The 20,273-nt window shown below is 48.9% G+C and overlaps 1 protein-coding gene across 1 annotated transcript in view; it reads right to left on the reverse strand.

Moving 5' to 3' along the window:
- Positions 1 to 4,931, reverse strand: part of CD82 (CD82 molecule) — a 41,335-nt gene extending 36,404 nt beyond the window's left edge. Inside the window, exon 1 of the mRNA XM_086749875.1 lies at positions 4,819 to 4,931. The gene's annotated coding sequence lies outside the window, so the exon portion shown is untranslated. The remainder of the gene's footprint in view (positions 1 to 4,818) is intronic.
- Between the last annotated feature and the right edge of the window lie 15,342 nt (positions 4,932 to 20,273).

Below are 20,273 nucleotides of genomic sequence, written 5' to 3' on the forward strand. Positions count from 1 at the left end.
CTTACTATGCAAATCCCTGTAAGCCAGTTCCTCTCCCTCCCCTTTCCCAAGCTGCCTCCAGGGACACGGATGGGGAGCAGCAGCAGAAGGGACCAAGGGCAGTCCCTGACTCCAGCTGTGAGAAGGTCAGCTCAGCTCAAGGTGTACAGCTGCAGCTCTGACAGCTCATCCCTTCCTTTGCTTGCGTACAAGAGATGTCCCTCTGACTGAAGCAGAATTATTTGTGCCTCCAAGGGGAGCTCTCCATTATATAACTTCAAATCTCCAGGCTGCTGGATGTGCTCACGTATATAGCTCTTCCCAGATCAGCATTTCTCCAGTAAGTACACATGGCCATGGGATTATCATCGTACTGGAAGAGATCAGTGATCTGCTTACAGCCCAGCAACAGTTTTGCAGTAAAAGGTAAAGCGCTTTCATGATGCACTTGTTTGCTCAAGGCTGCGCTGCAGAAAAACTAAAACAGCAGCCCAGCAGCATCCTTAACAAACGCCACCAGTCCTTGGCCCATGTGCAAGTCCCCTCATGGCACAGGAGAGCTGGCCCTTCCTAGCTCCTGAGCTCCTTAAAGACAGACAGGCCACTCACCTCAGCAGCAAGTTTCAGAAATTAAGTACATGCATTGCACTTTGATTTTACTTGCTTTTAATTGGCTTTGTCCCAGTTCTGAAGCTCCATCAAGGAGATAAAAGAACTAGAGCAATCAGCCAGACAGCCCATGCATGTGCCTCTTCCCACAGGAGAAAGCCTGCCTTCAGCTTAGTCTCTTTCCCCTTTCTCCTCTGTATTTACCTTGGACATACCGTAACATAACCTGGCTTCCCTGGCACTGCTGCATCTGAGAGAACACACGCTTGGGTACAGCAACAAGACCACATCAGCAGTCTCCAATCCCCATCCTGACAGGCTACTGTTTTATCCCCTTTTTTCTGCTGTCATCTGCCAGCCAGTCCCTTTCGCAGAGCTGCCCACAGTAACGCCTCATCTTTCTTCCAGAAAATTAGCTTGTTCTGAATCTGTCAGTGCACGCAAGCAATGATTTAAACAATCTCCAGCATGCAGTTTCTTGTGCTTCACTTATCACCCTGTCTAGGTTCAAGTCAGCCGTTAACTGCTTCAGTGTTTCCAAGCCCCGATAACCCAGAGAGCTTTCAGCAAACAGGCTCTGCCACAGCCGAACAACCATCAAGGAACTGCTGGCGCTGGCTGTGCCTCTCGTATTATTCCTTTTGCTGTGCCAAGAGAAAGCCTGTAATTTTTAGGCTTTCCTCCATTTCATTCCCTCTTTGAGAATACAGATGAGCCAGGAGGAGACTGAGGTGGTTAGGTAACAACTGCAGCTCGTTACACAGCTCCTGAAGGGAAGGTGGCTCACACAGCCATCCCTTCACACACATGTCGTTAATTATCTGCCTTTGGAAAGCTCCAATCCCACATTCTTCCAACAGAAGCATGAATGCAAGAACACAGTTTATTTCTTAGCCCATCATAGATGACAAATGTAGTGGGGGCGAGGCTACCAGGCCCAGCTCACCTGTTGCTGTACCTAAAGACTCCAGATACCAGGATGGCACGATACATGTTCTAGGACAAATGAAAGCAGGGAAGGAGAAGGGGCTGCAGACATGGCACTACTATTTTAGAGAGGTGAAGTTAAGACACTCTAGAGTGAGGGCCAGAGTTCCTGGCAGTAATTGGTAAATTTTGGTGCACATAAGTTTTTTCAAAGAGGAAACTGAGCAAGAAGTACAGGAACTGAGGCGATGGCCACCCCTCATTGCACAAGCTCACTGGAAGTGTTGCCACCTCCTCCAAACTTCCAAACTACTCAACCATAGTCTGAGCCCTGCTAGACCCCCACCAGCACCTCCCACTCACCAGCAAGCAGAAACAGAAAGGAGACCAGGAAGAAAGTGGTTGCCATGCCACAGATTAAAGCAGAGTAGTAATTACCACTTCAGATAGCACAGGGCATGGTCCACCTCCCACCACTATCACCCTGGCTTTCCCATAACAGATCCTGTGTCACTGGTGCCCGAGATCCTTGCGGCAGCACCCACTGCCTCTGCTGTGTTCTTCCTGCTGTAACAGTGCCACTGAGCACCAAGAGCCACAGCCATGGTTTGAGTTGGAAAGCACCTTGGGGCTTGTGGTTACCAGAAGTCCGCAAAACTCCCACCTGCACTTCTCTGATTTAAACATCTGCTAGACGAATGCCTGCCTTCCTAGATGGTCACCTTACAGCTGTGACACAAGGACCTGGAGATACAGGAGAGGAACTAAACCTTTCCTCAGCTACAGTCAGAGGAAGAATTTCATTCAAACCTCCACCCCTGCACTTCGTGGAGTTGAAAGCAGAGGGTGGCTTGGGTAGCAGGGGCAGGAAACCTCCACAGAGCTGTGGGAAGGCCTTGCTCAGAGCATCTCCTCCACCAGCTTATGGTTGTAGGTCACACTACTCCTGCAAGTCCCCTGAGAACTAAAATAGAGACAATAACAGGAGTAAAGAGAGTCTAGATGAGCCGCATCATCAAAGCTGCTAAATCCTCTTAAGGGAGGAGCTTCCATGCAGCTGGACAGAGATTGCCCACAGGGAGAGCTTTCTCCAGGCACTGAGCTTGTGTCTTGCTCTATTTCTGTCACAGGCAGGTAAGAAGCTGAGCAAATGCTGCAGGACTTAATCCAGCTACCCCTGCCCTGCAGCACAGGGACAAGGATATCGTCCCAGCGCTCCCCAGAGCCGTAGGCAAGGATGGAGAAGCCCAGGCCAAGTGTGGTTCAGGCCCAGAGAGGCTCCAGCAAGTGAAACTATTTTGGAAGCAAGATCCTTCTACAAAAGGGGTGTTAAATGAAAGGATGTTAGAGGTGAGGAGAAGCTACTCACTTCCTCGAGCCACTCCAAATCCACACATTGGCTTGCCGAGAAGTTGGCAAAGGTGCTTTTCAGCCCAATATGAGCAAGAACCCATGGATTTTTTTTTTGAAGCAGCACAGCTGGAAGTGTGGGAGTTCTTTACCCAGCCAAAGGACCAAAACCAAGCGTGAATGTTAGAAGCTACCCCACTGTCGCAATCACAAACAGGTCCTATGATGGGACCCTGGCAGGCGTGCCACCATCCATGCAGTGACACTGCAGAACAAGTCACAGACCGCACCCAGTGCCCTTCTCCCCCATTAACACTTTCTTCCCATTTAGTAAGACCTGAGTAATCTGGCATTTTTACAGCTTGTTTGTCATACGTTTATCTTGACATCAGCATACAGCAGGACACTACCAAGAGTGCTCCTCTCACTAGACACCTCCCTCTAGATTTTCAGAGCAGTCTTTCCACTCTTGGACCGGATCATGTGGTCTACCAAAAGGATCCTATCCACACATTTCTGCTCAGTGGTTCGACGGTTCTCACGCAGTGAGCAAGCTTCACAGCAGCAGTCTCACATGCTGGGCTTTGAAGAGAAGGATTTTTCCAAGATGCTTGAGAAGGTGGGAAGGGGGAGTCTTCCATGAGAGGCAGTATCACTTATGGCAGATTTCAAGACAGCTGTCTCCAGTTGTATGCCTTCACTTGCACACAAGCACACGGGTGTTCTCAGAAGCTACACATCGAGTGGCCTCACTAGTGCTGGGATGAGTTATATCCCTGCAAGTCTCTCCTGCCAGTAGCAACACAAACATCTTCAAGAGCTGCTCTTCTCCCCAGCTGCCACCTCCAAGAGCACTCAGTGGGACAGCCTGTCCCTCTCTCGCACAGCTAGTAAAGTTTCAAGCTCTCATCTCACGCACAAGATGGAAATGCTAGATTTGGTCCAAGACATAGGAACACTTCATCCTGAACTAGCTTTACAGTTTCCCAAAGCCAATATTTAGACTCCAGGACGAGTTTTTTTTCCCCAAAACCTCTTTTTTGTTTGTTTTTTGGATTTTTTTTTTGCACTGAGTGCTTCATTTTATGTTAAAGCTTACACAGCAGAGCTTTTGTGCTGTGGGGTAGAAACAGCATGCCTGGGTTGTAATAAGCCCTTATGCCCGTAACAACAGACTTGTTAACTGCAAGACAAGGCACAGCCGACACCTACCCAGCTGTTGAAATGCAACCACTGCTCTGAACTCTTCTCTTTACTGGGATCTTGAAAGGTGGGGGGGAGGAGGGGGGGTGAGGAGGGGGGAAGAGAAAGCCACAGCAGCACAGCAGGCTGGGCCAGAACCAGATTTCTGTAGTTGTAATAGGGGTAAGACAGCTTCAGAGGCATCTAATCTGCATTTTAGAAATCAGCCAAGACGGAGTCCCACTGAAGACAGCAGCATTTCCCGGTCTCACCGGTGCACAGCTGAGGCACGTTCACCCTGCCAAAATCGCTTATACCTTCCAGGGGTAACACAGCAACAACACGTCCTGCCCGTGGGACTCACTCCTGCGTGACACCAAACCCACTGCCCCCCACGGCAACTTCTTTAGGCGGTATCCCAGCTGCGCAGGAGGGCCCATGGCCGCCCACGATTCAAACTGGAAAGGGCACACACGGCTGCGAGCCCCCAGCGAGGCTCCCCGCGGTGCCCACCCGCCCGGGGCTCCCTGGGCCGCAGGAGGGCCGCCTGGTCGCCGGCGGGGGTTCCCGCCTCGCCAGGCCCCGGAGCGCCGCTCCCGACCCCGCGGAAAGCCCCCGGGAAGTCCCCGTCGCCGGGATCGGCCCCCCGCACCACCGAGACCCTCGAGCCGAGGGGAGCGACACCGCCGGGCCCGGCAGGAGGCCCGCTCCATGCCCCCTCCTCCCGGGTCGCCCCACTCCCTGTCCCACCGAAAAGACAGCCGCACTTACCTAGTCCGCAGACTCTGCTCGGCACTACACTCTTCCCCTGCGCCGATGTGGCCCTGGCTCGGCTCCTGGCCCCGCGGGGCGGAGCCGGCGGCTATGCTGAGCCAGCCCCGGGGCGGGCCGCCGCTGCCCCCCGTCCAGTCCCGGCCCTCGCTGGGGAGACTGCGAAGCGCTGGCGCCTCTGCCGGCGAGCCTGCGCAGCCGTGCGGGGGCTGGCTGCCCTCCTCGGACCCGGCCCGGCGCTTGCGTGGGACCCCGCACGACAGCCCGCTCCCCACCGGCTGCGGGACCTGCCTCTGGCTGGGCCGCCGCGGCTTGCCGCACTCCCGCCTCCCGCCCCACCGGGGATAAAGCCCCCGCCAGCCCCTCTCACCTGCTAGGCCTTGGCCGCTGCCTCACCCTCTCCAGCCGTGGCCAGTTCACCTCCCTGCGCTTACCCAGGTGGTTTGCCCCGACGGGCTGCATTTGCTGTGCGACCCACCCCACGTAAGACCCTCCCTTTGTGACCTGGCAGCCCGGTAGGCACACACCTCAGTGTTGAAGGCCACACGCAGCTTATCTGTTCTTGCGAGATGCGCCCTGTGGCTCTCTGCCAAGTGAAAGCAAGCCTGATGACCTGCTCAGAGATTTTTCCAAAGGGGAATTTTGCTGCCCCAGTGAACCCTGTAAACATCAGCAGGGCTGCCACATTGTTTCCCCCCTCCAAAACCCGTTAAGCTCTTGTTTGCCCCTGCTGTGACGACGGTGAGGTGCTAGCGCGCTGCGGCTGCTGCTTACTTTGCTGACCGGTGTCATTGCATTGTTTCCCTGGGCTTCCCCGTTTTGTGTAGCGCGTCCGCTTCGCGCAGCGGGCAGCAAGCTCGCCGCGCCAGCTCTTTGTTCTCCGCATGTAGCGTAACTGGCCCGAGGGGATCCTGCCTCTTCTCTCCTGGCGGAACAGAGATAAAAATAATAGCAATAAGGCAATCTGAGAGTAATAATAATGTGATCCTCTTTAAATCCCCATCTCAAATTCCCCCATTTAAAACTAAGTCAGCCAAGCCAGTCCTAAAGCGAGAAGGTCAGGAGATCCCTCACCGTTCTGAAGAGGAGAATTCCTCACTTTATTTCCCTGCTGAAGAGTTTCTCCCCCTCTTTCCCATAAGCCTCCAGTACCTCAAGGGGGCTTATAGGAAAGAGGGGGAGAAGCTCTTCAGCAGGGCCTTTTGTGATAGGATAAGGGATAATGGTTTTAAAATAGAAGGAGGTAGGTTCAGATTAGACATCAGGAAAACAATTTTTACAATGAGGGTGGTGGAACACTGGAACAGGTTGCCCAGAGAGGTGGTGGATGCCCCATCCCTGGAAACATTCAAGGCCAGGTTGGACGAGGCTCTGAGCAACCTGATCTAGTTGGTGATGTGCTTTGAGAAGCCCGGGCTGCTAGGGGTGGATGGCGTGCACCTAATCAAGAAGGGGAAGAGAGTGCTTGGACAAAGGCTTGCCAGACTCGTCAGGAGGGCTTTAAACTAGTGTTGCTGGGGGACAGGGAGCACAGTTCAGCCCACTGCTGTCAGCATGGCGCCGGTGCCAGCACCGAGGGTCCACTTAAACTGCAGTCCAAAAGAACCCCTGTCACTCCAGCCAGCAAGTCGGCTTTGTCGGGGGTCCAGCTGAAGTGTCTCTATACCAATGCACGCAGCATGGGAAATAAACAGGAAGAGCTGGAGATGCGTGCACACGAGCAGGGCTACGACCTTGTTGGCATCATGGAGATGTGGTGGGATGACTCGTACAACTGGAGCGTCAACATGGAAGGGTACAGGCTTTTTAGAAAAGACAGGAAGGGGAGACGAGGAGGGGGTGTCGCTCCCTACGTCAGCAACCGGCTGGAGTGTGTGGAGCTCCACCTGGGGATGGAGGAGGAGCTGACAGAGAGCTTATGGGTCAAGATTAGAGGAAGGGGACGGACAGGGGACGTTACGGTAGGGGTCTGTTACAGTTCGCTTGGCTAGGAGGACAGAGTAGATGAGGCACTCTATAGGCAGATAGGAGCAGCCTTATGGTCACAAGCCCTGGTCCTCATGGGAGACTTCAACCACCCCGACATCTGTTGGAGAGACAACACGGCAGGGCACAGGCAGTCCAAGAGGTTCCTGGAATGCGTGGACGATAACTTCCTCCTGCAGGCGATAGAGGAGCCGACAAGGAGGGGTGCCATGCTCGACCTTGTGCTCACCAACAGGGAGAGGCTGGTGGGGGATGTGAAACTAAAGGACAGCCTTGGCTGCAGTGACCACGACACGGTGGAGTTCAAGATCCACGGGGCAGCGAGCAAACTACACAGCAAGCTCTCCGCCCTAGACTTCAGGAAGGCAGACTTCGGCCTCTTCAGGGACCTGATGGGCCAAGTGCCATGGGAGAGAAGAGGGGCCCAGGAAGTTGGTCCACATTCAAGGAGCACCTCCTCCAAGCTCAGCAGAGGTGCATCCCGATGAAGAACAAGTCAGGCAAAAAGGCCAGGAGGCCTGCGTGGATGAGCAAGGAGCTCCTGGACCAACTGAAAGTGAAAAAGGAAGCCTATAGAGGGTGGAAGCGGAGACAGGTAGCCTGGGAGGACTACAAAGAGGCTGCGCGAGTGGCCAGGGATTGGGTGAGGAAGGCTAAAGCCCTGATGGAATTGAATCTGGCCAGGGATATAAAAAGCAACAAGAAGAGCTTCTATAGTTATGTAGGGGACAAAAGAAAGTCCAGGGAAAATGTAGGCCCCCTCCGGAAGGAAACCAGTGTCCTGGTTACCCGGGACATAGAGAAGGCTGAGGTACTTAACGACTTTTTTGCCTCAGTCTTCACCGATAAGGGCTCTTGTCTCATCACCCAAGCTGTGGAAGGCACAAGCAGGGACTGCGAGGATGAAGAACCGCCCACTGTACTCGAAGAGCAGGTTCAGGAACATCTGAGGAACTTGAAGGTGCACAAGTCCATGGGACCTGATGAGATCCATCCACGGGTCCTGAGGGAAGTGGCGGATGAAGTTGCCAAGCCACTGGCCATTGTATTTTAGAACTCGTGATGGTCTGGTGAGGTCCCCAATGACTGGAAGATAGGGAACATAACCCCCATTTTTAAAAAGGGGAACAAAGAGGACCCAGGCAACTACAGGCAGGTCAGCCTCACCTCTGTGCCTGGCAAGGTCATGGAGCAGATTCTCCTGGAAACCATGCTAAGGCACATGGAGAGCAAGGAGGTGGTTGGTGACAGCCAACATGGCTTCACCAAGGGCAGATTGTGCCTGAGCATTTGGTGGCCTTCTATGATGGGGTGACAGCATCGGTGGACAAGGGATGAGCAATGGATATCATCTACCTGGACTTGTGCAAAGCGTTTGACACTGTCCCACACGACATCCTTCTCTCTAAACTGGAGAGACATGGTTTTGATGGACGGACCACTCGGTGGATAAGGAGTTGGCTGGATGGCCGCACTCAGAGAGTGGTGGTCAACGGCTCGATGTCCAAGTGGAGATTGGTCACAAGTGGCATCCCTCAGGGATCCATGTTGGGCCCGACCCTGTTCAACATCTGTGTTGGTGACATGGACAGTGGGATAGAGTGCACCCTCAGCAAGTTTACCGATGACACCAAGTTGTGTGGTGCTGTCGACACGCTGGAAGGGAGGGATGCCATCCAGAGGGACCTTGACAGGCTGGAGAGGTGGGCCCGTGCCAACGTCGTGAAGTTCAACCAGGCCAAGTGCAAGGTCGTGCACCTGGGTCATGGCAATCCCAGGCACAAAGACAGGCTGGGCGGGGAATGGATTGGGAGCAGCCCTGAGGAGAAGGACTTGGGAGTGCTGGTGGATGAGAAGCTTAACATGAGCAGGCAATGCACCCTTGCGGCCCAGAAGGCCAACCGCATCCTGGGCCGCATCAAGAGGAGAGTGGCCAGCGGCTCGGGGGAGGTGATTCTGCCCCTCTACTCTGTTCTTGTGAGACCCCACCTGGAGTACTGTGTCCAGTTCTGGAGACCCCAACATAAGAAGGACATGGACCAGTTGGAGAAGGTCCAGAGGAGGGCCACGAAGATGATAAGAGGGCTGGAGCACCTTTCCTATGAGGACAGGCTGAGAGAGTTGGGGCTGTTCAGGCTGGAGAAGAGGAGGCTCCAGGGAGACCTTATAGTGGTCTTCAAGTACTTCAAGGGGTCCTACAAGAAAGATGGGGAGAGACTGTTCAGTAGGGCCTGTTGTGATAGGACGAGGGGTAATGGTTTTAAGATAGAGGGAGGTAGATTTAGATTGGATATTAGGAAAAAATTTTTTACAATGCGAGTTGTAGAACACTGGAACATGTTGCCCAGAGAGGTGGTGAATGCCCCATCCCTGGAAATGTTCAAGGCCAGGCTGGATGAGGCTCTGAGCAACCTGATCTAGTTGGGGATGTCCTTGCTTCTTGCAGGGGGGTTGGATTAGACGACCTTTGAAGCTCCCTTCCAACCCAAACTACTCTATGATTCTACAATTCTATGATCCTTGGTTTCTACTGTCCTGGCAGCAGGAAGAACAGCAAGCTCACCAGCCCAAGGACCCAGTCCTCATTCCTTACATTGTTGGCAAGATGAGCATGTGGTCATGTAATGGGCCAACACCAGCTGCATAACAAATCTTCCTTCATGCATCTTGGACAGCGTGAGACAGGAGCGGCCATGGGAGGGGGCTGTGCCTGGGGAGCAGGTGCCACTGGCTGAGTGCCACACACGTTGCCTGCAGCATCCTGGGGTGTGTGTCCTCCTCCGTGCCACCGGCAGGTAACTACAGGCTCATTCACTGCAGCCGGTGTGCGGACTCTGCCAGGGAGAACTGGTTGAAGTGCCAATACTGAACATCTGCTCAGGTTTATGTCCATACTCATTAAGCCAGAATCCTCACCTATGAAGATGCAAGGCTCTGTGGGACAGATGAAATGTGTGCCTGTTTTTGTATTCAATCTTCATCATCTGTGCTTTGACAAGAGTATCCAGCCCTAGAGGCACTGAGCACGTAGTTTGTTTCTGATTCTTAGGAAAAATGTCCTACTTTGAGGAAGGACGCCTGGGCTCAAAATATTCCCCTGAGGATTAGTGCAAAGGCTGTTTCTTGAAGAAAATGGATTTAAAATAAAAAGTTATTACAAGGTGCAGTGCAAATGGATTGTGTATGTGCCAGCAGCTCTGGTGCCTCGATGAATTTGTGTCAATGGCTTTGAGAATGGCATGCACGTTAGCAGGGGCGGTGTGGAGGTACATATGCATCAGTGATTGCATGTATAACTGGTTATGCTTCAGCGCCACTCAGATATGAATCAGTGAGTCTGTAGAAAAGCATTAAGTCTATATGACTGCATTTGCTGAGAACAGGGTATAGGCTTTAAAAGAGAGCTTGCAAAGAGCCTGGGTTTTATTAGAAAGTCTGAAGTGAAGCATGCTGCTCCGAGGGCTTGCAACAGGGACCTGGCAACAGAGGAGAAACAGATCTGCCGAGATGTCGCAGCTGAGCTGCACACAAATGGTAAACTAAAAGCCCAAGTATAAACAGCATCTTTTACAACATACACAGTAGGCTGGATTCTCAACTAGTGATTAGAAAAAGTGCTTGTAAAAAAAACACGCAGGCTGGAGAAACCCACCATTATGTGGCGTGTAAGGCCGAAGACCGAATACCATTTCAAAGGCAGCCAGAGACCAGCCAACAGGCCATTCAGCCAAGAAATCTGTTTTTGCCTTGGGCCATCTTCATTTCAAACACAACAACCATTCCCTGTCAAATGAATACTTTCTTTTTAGAAGGAATTGATCTCTTTACCCAATCAAGTCATGGCTTACTCTGTGGATAAACACGGGAAGTCTGCACAGAGTCCAAGTCCCTGGGATGCAGCCTGGCACAGGTCCTGATTCATTTGTACGCAAGGTTTGTCTCCTTCAGGCGCAGGGAATACTAATGCCCTGCACAGAGCTGGCTGTGCTGTGCCTTTACGGCTGTTTGCAGCCTTGCTTTGGGTTGCGAGAAGCTGCACCATCCGCCACTGTTTTGTGATGAAAAACACAGGAACTGCGTGGGTGGCTACTAATTATGAGTGGCCGCTAATGATGGAGGGAGCTACAGCCCCCTCATTCTTGGTTGGTAAAACCATGACTGTGTTGGGCAGCACCCATCCTGGACACAAGCAGGACACAAGCAAGCAAGTTCCCACCATTTTATGTACAGGCAGAGCTTTGCATCTCTCTGTGAAGTGGGGACAGAAAATCTCAGGGTTGTTCTGCAGCAAGCTGCAGAGTGGAAGGCACCAAACTGATTTTCTCTAGTCTCAGAGTATGTGGGAGAAGAAGGGGTCTGAGGTTCAGCTGGCACACGTTGCTGCCCAGTGTTACATAGATCAGAAGCAGGAAATTAGCCCTTGGTGTTAGGGAGAACAGAGAAAGAGGAAGACACGTGCGGATTTGTAATGTTTGTGTATCTATTTCCCTTACAAAGTCTTTGAACTGGCCACAGATTACTGTGACTCTTAGAGTGGAAGGATTTCTGTGCTGATAGGGCCAAAACATTGAGGGGTTCAGGGATACAGTGATGAGTGCTGTAATTATCAATACAAACTACCTAACTTTGAAAAAAATGTTCTTTCAAAATTGCTTTGATAAGGATGAAAGACGTCAAAAATAGAGCAAAGAATTGCTCTATTTTTTCTGTTTAAATTCCAAATTAAAAACAAATCAAACAACTTACACAGTTAGCAACTGTTTAGTAACATAGTATAAAATAGATAGAACGCAAAGCACAATTTAAAATTACACATTTGTCAAGTCTAGTTTGACAGAAGTCCTTTCATGGCACTGTAAGTGGAATCCTCTTTTATTTGCCAAAAGGTGTGATTTAGTCTCAGATTTATCACATAAAAAGCATAATGGATAGAGTGAACAGCAATGAAAGTGTAGTGGTTGCTGGGGCTTGTGGGGCAAGGGGAGACAATTTTAACTTACACTAGCAAAAAAAAACCGTTTATCAAAGAGTATGGTTTTAAAGTAGTCCGGGTTTTTTTCAGGACTAATTATTTTTACTAATTCTGCGGTTTATGACTTCGAAGCGAACAAGTCAGCTTTAGTAAACTGAATTAATTTTCCTGATGACCAGTTGCCCTCCGCTGGTTGAAGTGAGAAATGCAGGCAATTGAAATTTTCCAGCAGGAGTTCGACTTGGGCAAGCCAGACGGAACCTGTTCTGCCAGAGGCACCACGTAACGGGGAAGCAGGTTCCTCTGTGGCTTGATTATTTTGGTCCCTGGTAGGGGTCCCTCACAGCTGACTATTACAGAGGTGACTGCTCCCAAACTCGATATTTTGCAAGAAAATATTACTCCCTCCTCGATGGGCACTGGAAAATGCAGCACACAGGGATGTGTCTTCCTAGGCACTAACTTTGGGACTTTTGAACTCTAAGCTTTTGTGATCCATTGAGCATTAGAAGTATGAGAGAATGTGCCTCCATGAGCTGGATGTCTATATGACCTTTGGGATGAGAAATTTGCTGGAACAAATAATCAAGATTTATCATCCTGTGCTTTCTGGAATTTCTCCCTTTTAAAAAATCTTCATAGAAACAAATCTCAAAAGGTCTTCCATAAAGTGTGAGCAGGTTGCAGATGTGTCTGGACTGAAAAGAGACCATGACTGTTGCCATGGGCTTGCTCGTTTGAGGCAGATAAGACAGAAAATGCCAGATGAGTTTCAAAAAAGCATCTCAGTCACTAAGGAGCTCTTGCTTGTGCTGCTGAGCTGTGTTCAGTACCTGGGCATGCCTGGGCTAACGGCATCCATAGTGTGACTTCGTGGACCTTGGTGGAGCTGGGACTTAGCCCTGTTTTACAATCCTCTTTGTGCCTTTTGCAGTCATCTTTGGCAACCAGAAACTAATTCCAAAGAGGTAGCATTCAAGCTTAGTCCTTTTAAATATGTATATATGAATGAACACCTGAAGAAACTGGCCCCACTCCTGAGGCTTCCATACTAGACACCAAAGTCTTTCTTCCTTTTACACAGAAGCATTCTGCTTCTTCCAGTGTGCTCTCTCTCCTTGGAGATACAAGGCGTCTTGTTTGTGCCTTTTGCAGGAAAAAAAGAACTGTGTCCTGAATCACAACCTGCTGTTCAGTGGCCAACAAGAATATCCACCATTCCTTCAGGAACCAAGCAGAGTCTTGTTTCTAACAGCAGCCTGCCAGAGCACAAGAGGTTCCACTTACAACCTTGTTTTGATCTAGTACTTACAGACTGAAGCGATATGCTGGATTTTATGTCCAGCTTTGCACTGGGAGGTTATGAAATGTCCTCCTGTCCCACAAGATTTGAGCTATTTTACACAATATCTTTCCGTAACAGTGTTTCTGAGGTTAGGCTGCCTGGATGAGTATAAGCATAATTTTCTGCATAGTAGGAAAAGGAGCCAGAGCACTGATAAGAAGGCTACTTTCCTCCTGAGTTCATAACTTGAATGCAAAGTTGCAATGAATTTGCCCTTGTCTTTCAAAAAGGAAGAACAGAATTGGCACCAGAGAAACATGGGCACATCTGGGCAGATCTGATATGTGATTCACTCCTGGCACCCATGTTGACCCGGACCGGCTCTGTCTCGGATATAAGGCTGAATAAGTGGATTTAAAAACACTTCTATTTCTTGACAGTTCTTTTAAGTGTCTGTTACCTTGGGTCGAGAGGAATGAACATTACCCAGCAAAGGGGAAATCTCCCCTGTTGATCTGCATTGAGGATGTGCTGGGACAGATGCTGTTGCTGAGGCAGTATTAATTCCACACCCATGGCCCCGGAGACTGGTGAGAAGTCATCCCTCTCAGTTCAGTTAAGATAAATACTTTAGAAAACCCATGGAAGGAGACCTCAGTTCAAGCTCTACCAGATTAAATTAAAGCACTCAGGAGCTGGCACTGGCAGGCTGGATGTTTGTTGGGGGAAATGTGTGCAACACTAGCACAATTTACCTGAAGGAGCAAGATGAGTGGAACAAACAATCCTATGACACTAATACTTCTTACTTAATCCACAAAACTATCTAGAGACTTAGTTCCCTTCCATTTAGCTTATAAAGGCATCCAAGTACCTCCTTGCTACCTAGAGCCGATTTTAAATCTCGCATTGAAAGAAGTCTCCCTTCCACCTTTGCCTACCTGCTGTCTCTCACCCAGGTGGACGTTTCAGTGCCCACATGGGCAGTGAGGTGCCCAAATGCACCTCTGCACCACCTGTTTATGCACATAAAGCTGCAGTGAACTGCACCTAGGAACTAAATCCTCGAGGTCCACTGATGACTTGCAACTGGTCATGTGCCTTTCTTCCACTTGGTGTCTCTCTTTAGTCTCAAATCTGGGGCTGGATCTCCAGTAGGGATCTCTTGGGGAGCACTATCTGGTATTTGCATCACAGGAGTGCCCCAGAGCTTCGGTGGGGCACCATGACTCCGTAGTGATTAGCAACGTAGAGAACTCACAAAATGTGAGACTCCCTTTCCCTCCCCTCCTGGCTGTATAGCTTTGCTGTATACTCTCCATCAGTTTAAAATCTGTTTAGCAAATTCAAATATTTATTTTTGATCGCTGGAGTTTTTTTCATAAAAGTAACATATTCATTGTCCAACAATCTAATTCATGTTAGAGAGAGCTAGAGGTGGTTTGACTCATCCTCTAACAAGTGCTAGAGAAGTTTACAGGCATGGAAGTGAAACACAAAATGTTACCTTACTAAATTCACAAAATTGCATTTTTTTAAAGGCATAATTTCAAAATAACATCAAATAAAAGCACAGTCTTTGCCCTTGTGCACAAAGAGAGAAGATGAGGGAGAATTTTAAAAACACTGTACAAAACTTCTAATCCTTCCTCATGTTGTAGCAGAAAAAAATTTGGTGGAGGGAGAAGGTGATTTAAAGCCTTTTTGCACCAGAACCCAACTCTTTATGGTATGTAAGACTGACTTGATAGGGAAATCCACAGGCTTGGCTTCCTTTTCATTTTCTGTATAGTGCAAGCCAATTTTTCAGTGGCAAAAGCTGCACTGGAACTCTCTGCTGTGAAAGATTTCAGACATTTGCTGCTGCACATGGAAAACACTGTGGCTTACAGCATAAATGCCTTAATGTGCTTGATTCACTCCTGTTTCTGGGCCTTTTCTGTTTTGCCAGTTTGTCTGAGATTAAATCTCTGAGAGAAAGTGGTCCAAATCTTATGTGTTTGGCAGTCCCCTCAAATAAAAGCTCCTTTCTCCAAAGACCTCTTGGTGTCTTGCTTAATTCTGATCTGGAGACCTAGAGACTAGACTCTCAGCTAGTATAAACGAGGGAAGTATACCACATAACAGCAGCTGAGGCTCTGGAAAATAGTATCTACCAATAACTTCTTACTTCATGTGGGTTCTACTCAAATAATTCACTAGCCCTCCTGTGGGAGAACAAAGCACTGTATATTTCCTTTTACGAGCTGTTTTGCACATAAATGCTCTTTGCAGTCCTAGTACATCTCCACTAAAACCAGTGAGAGCAAGTTTGCAAAATCTGTGCGCAGCTTATTTTTAAATCCTTTCAAAATCACAGAGGAATGTTCATCAGATTGCAGATCCCCAACACAAAATAGCTGCAAAATATGCCAGTGTTTTCTTAGAGCAGATGCTGAGATAACATTTCATCCTTTTCCTGTCCCTGCCAGGTTTGAGCAGGACATCCTGGACTTCCGTGGCTGTGGGATGCCGAATTTGGATGAGGATGGACGTGCCATCTAGTGGCTGCTCGTCCCGATTGTTTGGATGATCTTATCACAATTTCTTAACAGGCTCCTCATTTCTCTCTGGAAAGTGGAAAACTAAGCATCACAGAGTCTTATCTGAAATTCTTGAGTTGTCCATCTTTTCTGTACAGCACCAAGCTGGAAGGTCTCTATACGAGGCTTTGTCTGGTCAGCAGGGTTTGCCACAGCGTTTCTAACAGTCAATCGATGGAGAGTTTGTCTAATATCCCTTACACTGACCCAAGAAAAGGGGCTTCTGCTACTTGCTGTGGGTGAAGGTTTCCATCTCCAGTTGTTTTTCTCCTTCTTCCACTTGCACGACTTTCCCCTCTGTGCCCCATTTCACTCTTACCCTTTTGGGCTGCTTTCAGCAGCTCCTTTCAGCCCCTGGTACAGGGGTGCCGCAGGGGTGGCAGCACTGCAGAGGAGGCTCCAGAGCAGCTATAAACAACTCTTTAACTCTCCTCCTCATGCCAAAAACTGACTAAGGCTGCTATGAAAGGGATGTTAGATGTGGGAAAGCAATTTGCAGCCCTCAGGATCCTGCTTGCCACCAGCAGAGTTTCCCCAGCGAGAAGAAGGCAGTGAGGCATACTCCACGCTGTCTCTAGACATCCTCCACCAAGCCGGCACCAAGCAATCCCATACATCAGGCCAATATCAAATGCAACCGCAGAGGAGGCTTTTCCTTATCTTTCAGGACAATTACCAAGCTATACATCACTTGAGCAGTCTGGGAACTATGGGAGATTGTGGTTTCTGGTAAAATGAGAAAATCTTTTCATAGTTAGCACTGGCAATGAAATTTGTATCCCACCTCCATCTGGGCTGAGCCATGGGTGATCATTCTCTGAGAGATGAGCTTCTCTCTATGTCAAAGGGCAAATAAATAAATAACTATGTGTGAATGTTCATTCAAGGAAAGATCATGCTTTTTTCCTTTCTCCCCTCCTGCCTCTCATTTGGCCTTGGAGAAGTTACGGGTTTCCTCAGGTCCTCAGAGAGGTTGAAAACTGTCTAACATGTGCTTCAGGAAAGTGATTGCTCAAAGTGAATCAGTTTCCAGGGTCTGCTCACCATCTGTGCGCCTTTAGGAGATTGTCACACTTTCGGCTGGTTTCATCCATCTCTCTAATTCCTTGGTTACAGTCAAAACAGTTTTAAAAGGGTTCGGTTCCCACAGTGGGAAAGTAACTGGGCTGCTGCCTGCTAGCATCACTTCACCCAAGAGCAGCTGACGCCTCATGGAAAACTTTGAAAAGCAAATTTCTGAGTCAGTTCTGCTGATGTAGCTTCCACTCAAAGAATTTCTGTGCTCCCTTCTGCTTCTGTATTTGTCAGGCCATTTGTTTGGGAAGGGGATCCTGCTTTCCTGGAAGGATGCGCTGCTTCTAGTGAAGTCACAAGCATCTGTGGCATTGGTTCACCCACCCTGAACAATCTGGACTAGTTGATTTTCAGGCAGAAGGAGTCTGATATGATGAGCCACGGCTTTCTGGTCTGGCATGTTTTGAATTATTATTCCGCCTCTGTTACATTTTTCACAGAAGTGCCCCAAGCCACTGACAGACTCTGTTTAGCAATAAAGAAGTAATCGTCTCCGCAGAAGCTAATGGGATGCCAACAAAGATGCTATGTGGTTGAGTCATCTTCGTGTTGCAATAGTGCTGCCCAGCTAGCCACCCTACAAGATTTAACAGGCCCAGACTCTTCAGCTGGGATAATTCATCTCTTGCCGTCTCCCTCAATAAACTTCAGTAACTAGAAGGATGAAAAAAAAGCCCCTTTCATTGCAGAAGACAACTGATGGTCTCACCACCTAAGGTGCTGACTGTCCCAATATGCATCTTCATTAAATGTGGCAGTCAGTGAGGAGGCTTGGGAAAAAGACAGTCCTTTCATTGTCTGAGAGCTCAGAGAACGATCCCATAGCACCCAGTCACCCGTCGCAGACAGCTCAGATTGTTGGCCAATAGCTGGATTTCTAGTGCCGTTCACAGCAGCCAAAAGAGCCCTTGGTAAGTCCAACTCAGCTGCCACTCACAAAGTCTCTCACATAGTTTGATCTGTGTTGGAGACTGGATGGATGATGCCTGAGGCTTGATTTTGAACACTTGTGTCACATTACTGGAAATCTCTGCATTTCTTTGGGAGTCAGCATGCTGGTCTTGGGCACTGAGGCAGTTTTGGCACTCTACCACAGATACCATAAGGTGTGGATTCACCCATCCCACATGCCTGACCCAGCCTTTGGGTAGAATTAGAGATATATACAGAAAAGAAGAGTACTCTCTTGTTGAGTATATGTCTTGCTTCTCTGAGGTGCTCTAGAAAGGTTAGGAGGACAAAAGGCTGCTGGTTTTCCTAGTCCTTCTTGGAGGAATAAAGAGTAGTGCTTCTTTGATGGCTTATTTGTTTTCTTTCAGAGAGCTTATAGATCTACTGGGGTAGAGAGGGCCTTGAAAATTGATGAACTTTATGGTTTTAGGTTCTATTGTCAGTCACAGAAAGCTAGAGATAGGAAAGCCCAAAAGAACCAGTAGAGACTCAGAAAGTCTCTGAAAGTGAAGTGGAGAGTTTGGGTCACTTCTAAGATTTGGACAAGGGATGTGTGTGAGGGATGCAGCACATATTTGGCTCCCAGGAGGTGCTTTTCTCTGAATATGGAGCAATTAAGAGCTACTCTTACTCAGGACTTCAGTTCTGGCTATTTTCTCACATTCAGCACAATATGAAATGTCCAGACTAGAGTTTTGAGTGCCAGCCCAGTGTTCCCAGAGCCCAAGCATGGGAATCTGGGCTTTCTGCAAACTACAGGCCTTTACCTGTTACCACAAACCATACTAAGATGCTTTGGCCATGCGTCAACCATCCAGGTGCCACTGAACACACAGAGCTGGCTTGTATTGCTGTGTCCTGATTCATGCAACACAGAAAACATTGGCCTGCATGAAATCGAAGTTTTAGCTATTACCATCAGTAGTGTGAAGTACAGGTAGCACATCAAACGGGTTTCAGAGAGACCCAGGGAAGGGAATATACTGAAAGGGTTTAGAGGTGCTAAAATGCATCCGAAATCAGGGAGCCCAACACTATTGAAGAGATGGGAAAACGCAGATCCTAAAGACGTAACAGGAAATACAAAGCAAAGGAGGAAGGATGCGCAGCTGGCCAGAGAAGCTGGTGAAGAAAGGACAAATGGGTCTGCTGGTAGCCAGACTTTTCCAACCTATGATCTCAAGACAGAAGCTGTGAAGCAGAGGAAAGATAATGAAGTAAAAGGAAAGATGCCAACTGAGTGCTCGAAAATGGATGATGAAATTGTAAGTCAGAGATTTCAAAAGAAATTCCATTTGCAGGAAGCAATCAGATTCATTGCTGCTTCTGAGAATAAAATTTACTCGTCCCAGTATTTAAAGTATCTATTCTTTGAATGTACAGCAGCACAAGTACCTACTGAGTGCTCTACAGCAATGAGCTAAATTATTTTCCTATTTCCACCAGCAGAAAAAAAAAATGAGTTAATTGACAGAAATCAGTGACTGCTAGGATCCCAGGTTCTCTAAAGGATCTAGGCGTCTGCCTCCTATTTAGGAATCTTTCATTAACATTGATGGGAAGTACGCGTCTAAAGAGGAGTGAGATATCTGAATAATCCTGGAGGATCAGGGCCTGGATTAGAAAGAGAGGGGAAGCAGGAGCCCAAAGGTCACTTCACTATGAATGAATGATTACACCATATTACTTGCCTACTCTCTAGAGGGATACTTGCAGCCACCCTGCTGATGAGCAGTACCCGCTCTCTGCTGCTTCTGTGTCATGAGCAGGATCAAGTATCTCGATGGCTTTTCTTGACCCTTCTCATCTTTCCGCCTCTTGCTGCAACATGAAAACTGGGTTTGCTCCGTTGGACCTTCTACATACGCTAGATCCATCCTAGTGGGGCAGAGTTGCTGTTGTCTCACTTTAAGTCCAGTGAGGCTCTTTGCATCCTGTTCAGGAGTGAATTGTCCAGGTTTACTGGGGCTCTCCTCACTCACCTCTCCTGTGGCATCATTTATAGACTGTTTTTTTAGGTGTGAGATCAGAAGGCAGCTACTAAGCTGTGTTCAGATCTCAAACCCTTATGTCACCTATTAGTAACTGAGGCCACTACCCGGAGTTTTGGACACAGCTGAAAGGAAAGGCAGCATGTTGTGTCCTGTGGTCAAACACACCACCGTGCTCAAGACAGACTGAGTCCTTTCTAAACAGCAGCAGTAGGCACCACACCCTTTCCACTCCAAGGGTGACTTCGTGACCAGCAGCAGGGAAAAGGCCGCTTTCCTGCGGCCTCGGGGTACAGCCTGCTTCATCCTGGCAGTGGAGAGGTCCAAGCGGACGTTTATAGCACGGCTCCCTACAAGGGATTTATGGCTTTGCTCTGCACTGTGGCAAGCTGCTAAATACTCAAAGTATGGTATAAATCGGTTGGAGGAGAGGCGCAAAGCCAGAGCTCCATGAGCAACAGGCAGGAGGTCTTGCTGACTTATAATGTGTGTGGCAAAATGATGGCTGAGGAGGCTGCTACCATAAATGTGGGCATCACATGTGTTGCTCTAGTAGATGCAGCATCATGTAAACATTAATTCTAGGGCTCTCAAAATGGTATTCTGTAAGCACA

The sequence above is a fragment of the Chlamydotis macqueenii genome, chromosome 5 (genome assembly GCF_036417535.1).
Source record: "Chlamydotis macqueenii isolate bChlMac1 chromosome 5, bChlMac1.mat, whole genome shotgun sequence".
Classification (NCBI taxonomy): Eukaryota; Metazoa; Chordata; class Aves; order Otidiformes; family Otididae; genus Chlamydotis; species Chlamydotis macqueenii.